The sequence below is a fragment of the Chionomys nivalis genome, chromosome 6 (genome assembly GCF_950005125.1).
Source record: "Chionomys nivalis chromosome 6, mChiNiv1.1, whole genome shotgun sequence".
In the NCBI taxonomy this organism is placed as follows: domain Eukaryota; kingdom Metazoa; phylum Chordata; class Mammalia; order Rodentia; family Cricetidae; genus Chionomys; species Chionomys nivalis.
This window is the reverse complement of record NC_080091.1, coordinates 21523106-21531467: the sequence shown is the minus strand read 5'-3', so window position 1 is coordinate 21531467 and position 8362 is coordinate 21523106.

The following is an 8362-nucleotide window of genomic DNA, read 5'->3' as shown; positions in this document are numbered from 1 at the left end:
CACTGGACATTGTCAAAATCCATAGAAGATAAAACACTGAGCGTGAACCCTACAATAGGCTCTGCCTTTGAGGACTATCAACTGGAGCCAACATACCCTGCTGGTGGGAAATGTGGGGAACAGGGGATGGGGATCGCTGTACCACTTTTGATTTTGAACACGCTCTAAAGAACACAAAAATACATCCCTAGGGCTGGAGGAGTGGCTGAAAGTTTAACAACACGTACTGCTTCTTCAGAGAACATGTACTGGCAGCTACCAACTTCCTCTCTGGTCTCTCTGAGCATGGACACTCACGTGCACATGCCCACTCAAACACATAAATACAAAACAAATCCAAATCAATCTTTAAAGTCTTACCTTTAAAAAACAAGACACAGAAACTAAAATGCAACCATTTAAAAAAAATCTAGATTTTAAGTTCACGCTCTCTACAATCTACTGCGATTTTACACTTCCAAACACCCTGTTATTCTAAGATACTTCCCATGTGTTATGTAGGTATAGGGAAATTTCTATGTCTGCGTGGGCTAGTGCCACTGACCTGTAATGTCAGCATCTCAGGGAGAGGCTGGAAGGACTTGAACTCAAGGCCAGCCTGGGCTGCATAGTGAAAGACAATACATACCTTGTCCTGCATATGGGAAAGAACTTTTAAACCAAGCGTCATGGCTCGTGCCTGTAATTCAAATACTCAGGAAGCTGAAGCAAGAAGACTGTTTGGAGTTCAAGCAAGGGCTGCACTGAGTTCTAGTCAGCACAGGCTAGAGAGTGAGAACCTGGCTCCACAAACAAATGAGCAACAACAAAACTCTTTTGTTTTTATTAAAACATTCAAAGTCACTATTCTCCTCAGCCACTGAACACTCCATCTGAAATAATGATTAAGTCCTTCCATACAACCTTCTATTAGGAAACATAACAAACAAATCTATGCTTTATTTAAATTTCCTTCGACCACTTCTTAAATACACATCAATCCCCAGGTTATAATAGTCATCTCTAGTCCCATGACCAATTTTAATATTCACCTACATGCATGTAATTTTACCTAGTTTATTTGAAAACATGAGCAAGTAAAGAAATGTTCTTACTATTTATTTCACTATTGTGTTTAAACTGAAATACTTTAAGTTGTATAAGAAAATTAAAGTTTAAACCAAGATTAAAACTTTGATGGAAATTCCTAAGGGTCAGAGCTCCTTCAATAATGCCAGAGTCAGCACAGACAGGGTCAGTTGTACCATTTTGTCCCATAACCGAGACACCTTTTTTATGCCTTCCTATAAAACCTGGAGAAAATGTGTTCATGAAGTTTGTTAAATTTGATTTGGAACTTCATGGCTACCTCTCAAGAGGCACGAGATTCATCCGACATAAAATAACGGAACTGATACTTCTCCACAGAGGGTTTTCCTCCCCAACTGCAGCCATCTTTCTGTCAGGTCAAGTGATGATGATCTATATGTGAAGGATTAGCCTGCCACAAAACAGTGAGACTTTAATCCTCCAGCATATTAGCATGTGTTCGCTCGGCACACCAGGGGAGCATCAGACTGTAAAATTACACAGGATACAGTGCTGGGACAGTATATGGGACAGGAGCGAAGTCCCCAAAACATTAGGTCACTCCAAAATATGAAATACAACACTCATTTAATTTTAAGGGGTTGAATTAGAGTCATCATTTGATTCAATTTTACGTAAAAATGAAACCTTACAATGAAAGGTCCATTTAAAGGTACTTTGTCAGGATGTCACGATGTCCTCAGTTTAAGAGATGGGCTTATATAATTCACAAGTACAGTAGAGGACTAAAATTCCCTACTTTACTAAGAAAATATCAAAAAATAAGTACCCATTGGTACCAAGCTTTCTACTTTGGGAACATGCCTGGCTCACAGCCCTGGAATCGTGCTGTTTGATCAACCCCCCCTTCACACACATCTCACCCCCAGAAGCAATTAGAAACTCCTGCAGACTGGAAGCGGAGCAAGGGCATGGAATTGTGGGTACAAAAGCTAGAGCTTTGTAGACTGTAGTTACAGTCCAGACTATCATCGGAGATGATCAAGGACGATGACATGTGTACATAGAAAATTCACTTTATAATGAATGCATGAAAAGAATTAAACCTGAAGAAAAATGTCAATAAGCCAGAAGCTGCTTCAGTAAGGTCCGGCAGTCTGTTGTTCCGGGGCTGTTTCGGCAAGCCCCCAGCCACTGAGTGGAATGGGACACCTTTTCAGCCGTTCCTCTGCCATCCTTGCTACCTCAGAATCATTTCATGGTTTTGCTTTTACAACCAAACATTTCGTAGTTTCACAAAAGAAACCAGGGGCTCATGAAAAAGCCACAGAATAAGAAAACAACGGGGGACTACCAACTTCTCTGCAGTACATGTAAACCTGCTCAGTCAACGCGAGCGGAAGGAAGCAAGATGATGCCCACGAAACAGATGCTTCCCCTCATCAGCCTCCCGCGAGGCACTCAGGACGGGAAACCCCTCACAACAGCCTGATGCTCTTATTTCACACAGGCCCTCAACCTTCACATTTAAACATCTAGGTCATCTACTTTTTCCAGCCAAGAGCAATTTTATTTTACAATTCACCATATTCAGTTATTTTAGTCACTGTGTCATTTGAGGAAAATTTATTACCTTATCTTTATGATTTAAAGTATCTATCAATCTTTCACCTCTGGTCTAAACTAGCCGACACTGATTGTTAATGTGTACTATCTTTTTATTTTGGCCTCTTTACCACTTTAATTATTTTTTGTCACCTTAAGTATTTATTACTTCATAATTTTTACATTTCTTCCAGGTGGTGGTTGCACACACCTTTAATCCCAGCACTTGGGAGGCAGAGGCAGGTGGATCTCTGTGAACTCAAGGCCAGTCTGGTCTACAGAGTGAGTTCCAGGACAGGCTCCAAAGCTACACAGAGAAATCCTGTCTTGAAAAACCAAAACCAAAATCAAAACAAACAAACAAAAAACCTTTTCTTTTTAAATGGATTCGTTTTTATCAGAGTATTTGGAAACCATGTTGTGCTACTGCCTTCCTTCTTCCTCTTACTGCCCTCCTTGTCGTTTGGTGCTGGGTGTATCCAGGGTGGCCTGGAACCTGCCGTCCTCCTGCCCCTCTGCAGAGTGGGACTGTGGGCACCCACCGTACCTGCACCACCGTACCTGGCTTAGATTGCTATCTGCAGCCAGTCCGTACTGTACTATAATTGCTCTTGAGATTTACGTCATGAGAGGTCACACAACTACGATGCTGAACTTATTTCCAGATGCCTGTGTACTTTTGGGTACCTTTGAGATATTTTCTGGTCTATTTCCATATCATTAGAGATCAGACTTTGTGTGGTTTCTATTCATAAAAATGTGATGATGTGTTTGAAGACCCAGGATCTGGTTCGTCTGGGAGGGCGAGCCGGCTATGGCCTGTGTACCAAGCCTGTCAACCTGATGATTTTCTCTTATCACCTAACACTTGAGGAGGAACTGGATTTCCCCAGTTCTGTTTTTACTTCTACCAGTTTTTGTGTCATGTATTTTAAATCTCTCTTCTTAAATGCATAGATATTTAAAATTGGTTTATTTCATGTGCAATTTCGTTTCTAACTTTTTATGTATGTGGATCTTGGGAACAGGGAGGTGCAGATGCCAAGAAGCTTGAATGCAGACCCATTAGAGAGATTACTTCAGCGAGTAAGTATTCTATAATTAAGACTCAGTAACAGTTATTTATACTTTATTTAAAACAAACAAAAATTGTCCTGATTAATTGGATTAGCATCTGACTATTTAAAAGAAAAAAGAAATCTTAACTTCTTCCTGCGTTCTGTGTGAACTCCTGTTTCAGTTTACTTCCAGATGTGAGGGCTGGCAAGAAGGCTCTGTGGGTAAAGACACTTACCCTCAAGCAGGGGGACCCCAATTTGATCCTCAGGACTCCCATGGTGAAAGAAGAGAGCTGAGTCCCCAGAAACTGAACTCTACCATGACTCGCATACACATTTGTATGCACACATGCATGCATGCACACACAACAAACAATGCAATTTTAAAATGATAATTCCTGATACATTTTTTCTTCTGACTGAATATGTGTGGCACTCTGGTTTTGTGCATTCCCGCACAATTAACTGTTTCCAATAAGTCATTTTTACTTTGATCTTAACACCTTCCATTAGTTCTCATTATATAAAAATGTAAAAAATAAAAATCAGTGTTTTCTAGATGAATAGCAACTATAATTGTTATAGCAATTTTCTTTTCCTTGGAGGCATATATATATATATATATATATATATATATATATATATATATATATAGTCTCCCTACGTAGCCCTGGCAGACCTGGAACTTGCTATATAGATCAAACCTGCCTGCCATTGTCTCCTGAGGGGATTTAAGGCATGTACCATCATAGCCAGCCTATTTTTGCTTTTAATAGTTATTCCAAACATTTTTATTCGCGTTTTAGTTACTGCTCCATTGCTGTGAAGAGACAGCATCACAATGCAACTTCCAAAAGGAAGCATTTAACTGGGGGCTTCCTTACAGTTTCAGAGGGTGAGTCTCTGACCATTGTGGCATGGAGCATAGCAGCAGGTAGGCAGACATTGAGTGGTAGCTAAGAGCTTATATCCTGCCCTATAAGCAGGAAGCAGAGAGAAGAAACTGGGCCTGGCATGGGCTTGAAAACTCAAAGCTCACCCCCGTGACACACCTCCTCCAACAAGGCCGCACCTCCTAACCCTTCCGAAGCAGTTCCACTAACTGGGGAACAAGCATTCAAATATATGAGCCTATGTGGGTCATTTTCATTCAAACCACCACAATTACTATTTGTATAATATATTCTCCCCATTTCCTTTTAATTTGCTTATACCATTATACTGGAAGTTGATTTCTGACAGATAGTGAGGTCATTATTTTTAAATTTGATGATCGTTATAGTGATTATATTTAAAGCAATTACATTTGATATAAATACTAATATATCTGGATTTAGAATTATTTTATCATTTTTGTGTTTCTCTCAGTTTTCACTCTTGTTTCCCATGTTTTCAATTGTCTAACTATCCTTAGTGTTCCATCTTAACTGCCTATTGAATTAATCTGTGTTATATTTTGTGTTCATTCAGTTGTTGATCTAGACATTGGACTATATACTTTGCTTATAGACTCTTCTTATAAGTCTACTTGAACAATTCAAGTGAAATACAGCAACGTTAGTGTGCAGGTACTTTCCATGTTCCCTCTCTCTGTATATTGCTTATTTGAAGTAAACTGACATGCCCTGAAAACGCGAGAATAAGCTATTGCTGCTCATCAGCTACTGGAGAACCAAAGAAAGAAGTGCTCTCTTCGCCTGAGTACTCACCATTTCAGGTGCTCACATAGTGGCAGGCTTGTACCTACAGTGCACATTTGGTCATTCTTATTACCACTGTGCTCATGTGTGCTCGGAAACCAGAGTTCAACCCTGCTTGCTTTTCTTGCTTGCTCTACACATTTTGAGACAGGATCTCATTGAAGCTGGAGCTTGCCCAGTTGGCAAGAATGCCTGGACAGTTTCTCTAGGGATCTGTCTCTCTGCTTGCTCCCTCTCCCACTCAGGACGAAGGTTATAAACACATGCCGCCGCCACACTTGAGCTTCATGTGGGTGCTGTGGATCTGGACTCAGGCCATGCTTGTGTGGTGGGCACTTCACCAACCAACTTCTCTCTCCTTGCTAACACATGAAAAGCAACTTGTACCCACACCTACCCACTTCCCAGAACAGGAATTAAGAGTAACCTGATCAAATAACTGTGTTCCACTCAAGAGGTACTATAAAAAATTGTAACTAATTGATAATAAGTGTCTTAGTTAGGGTTCTTATTGCTGTGAAGAGACACCATGACCACAGCAACTCTAACAAAGAAAACATTTAACGGGAGCTCGCTTACAGTTTCAGAGGTTCAGTTCATTGGCATGGTGAGGAGCATGGCAGCGTGCAGGCAGATGTGGTGCTGGCTGGGAGTCCTACGTCTTGATAGACAAGCAACAGGAAGTTGACTGCCAGTCACACTGAGGGAAGCCTGAGCAAAAGAGACCTCAAAGCCCACCCCCATAGTGACACACTTCCTCCAACAAGGCTACACCTATTTCAACAAGGCCACACCTCCTAATAATGCCAGTCCCTTTAGGGTCACTTTCTTTTAAACCACCACAATAAGACAACATGCATTGATCCCTAAAACCATAAAGTTGATAGCCTTTGGGGAAAAAAATTAAATTCCTCATCTGCACCAACCTATCTCAATCAAGTATTTTAGCAAATTACATCAGTTTATTGGACTTATCATCCCCCTAAGAGTTACACCAGGAATCCTGATCCAGATGACTGCAGACATTTAAAACTGACAGTCACAGTCTAAAGAAAATTTGATCCTAAAGCATGCACACCATGGTGCTATTTCTTGGGGGTGAGTTATCTATCTATCTATCTATCTATCTATCTATCTATCTATCTATCTATCTATAGCTCTATCTATCATCTATCTATCTATCTATCTATCTATCTATCTAAATATAGATTCCAAACCTTTAATATGCCATAAGAAACTGTCTGGGGGCTGGAGAGATGGCTCAGTGGTTAAGAGCATTGCCTGTTCTTCCAAAGGTCCTGAGTTCAAATCCCAGCAACCACATGGTGGCTCACAACCATCTGTAATGAGGTCTGGTGACCTCTTCTGGCCTGCAGACAGAATATTGTATAAATAAATAAATATTTAAAAAAATAAAGCCGGGCGGTGGTGGCGCACGCCTTTAATCCCAGCACTTGGGAGGCAGAGGCAGGAGGATCTCTGTGAGTTCGAGACCAGCCTGGTCTACAAGAGCTAGTTCCAGGACAGGCTCCAAAACCACAGAGAAACCCTGTCTCGAAAAAACCAAAAAAAAAAAAAAAATAAAAAAAAAATAAAGAAACTGTCTGGTATAAGAAACAATACAAAGAAACCGATTAAAAACCAGTGTAGAAAAGTAAAACAGCATGCTGCCGATGTAAAAACATAACAACCGTAAGGTAGGTATATTTTGAGCAACACTTTCTCCTTCTAATACCATAGTGGATATTATTGAGTGATAATGATGTTCTACCTTCTGTCATCCCAAGATGCGATGATAAACCAGACAGACAAAGCTTCTTGCTCTCGGGAGAGAGAGAGATACTTAGCACGCAAGTGTGGCTGACACAGTACAAGGACTCCAAACAGGAACAGTGTGACAGGAGCTAGGTTAGGAAAGACTGCACTACAGGGGAGACTGAAGAGCAGCTCCACAAGATACACAAGACTGCCTGAATTACAAGGAGCCAGGCGCACAGAGCTATACAGACTGTCACGGGAAGGCGTGGCAGAGGACACACGCAGCATTTGAAGGCTGGACAACAAACGTGGCATTTGAGAAGAAAAAGAAAAATCACAAAGCAGGCAAACAGCCCTGTGGCTGGAATACAATAAGCATGGAAATAAATTGTAAACAGCTATACAAAGGCAGGGAGAAGTCGAGATCAGTATGGGCCACCAACTCAACCCTTAATGAGTGGGAATAAATAACTCCACTTGATTCTAAGTGGCAAGAGCACAGAGGATGTTTAATGCATATATGTTAAAATGCCAAGTGACATTCATGACTGGAGCGGACCTTGTATCAGAAACATAAAGAACACAATTTTTTTCTGGAGAATTTTTCCTATACTAAGTAAAATGCTGAAGAGATATTTGAAAGAGTCACTGTTTCGATTTTCCTCTCTGATTTGATATTTTCATTACAGAACGGGCATGGCTTTTGACCTCTGCTCAGCGGAGGCTCCTGCCTGTCTGAGCTGTGCTACAGAAGAAAAGGGACCCCAGCTAGGAACACGGTCTCTGCGGCACAACCTGAGTTCAGCAAGACTCGGGGCCTTCCTCACCCAGCACCTCACGCACCATCATTCAAAATGGCCTTGCCAAAAGCCAGGCATGATGGTGCATGCCTTCAATCCAGCCCGGGAACACCCCACAGGTGGATCTCTGCAAGTTTGAGGCCAGCCTGTTCTACATAGCAAGTTCTAGACCAGCCAACGCTACATGGAGAGATCCTTTCTCAAAAACAAACAAAATTAAATACAAATTTTTTAAAAGTAAAAATGAGATGGTCTTTCTGACCACCTTACCAGGCCTGTCTTTCCTCCTGAGCTTCTAATCCTTTTTATGGATAAGATGTGTATGTATCAGAAACTGCCCGCAAGTCTGCTCTTCCTCACTGAGCATCACTTTCTGGGTTTGTTATCGATTTATACCTGACAGGATGCCGGG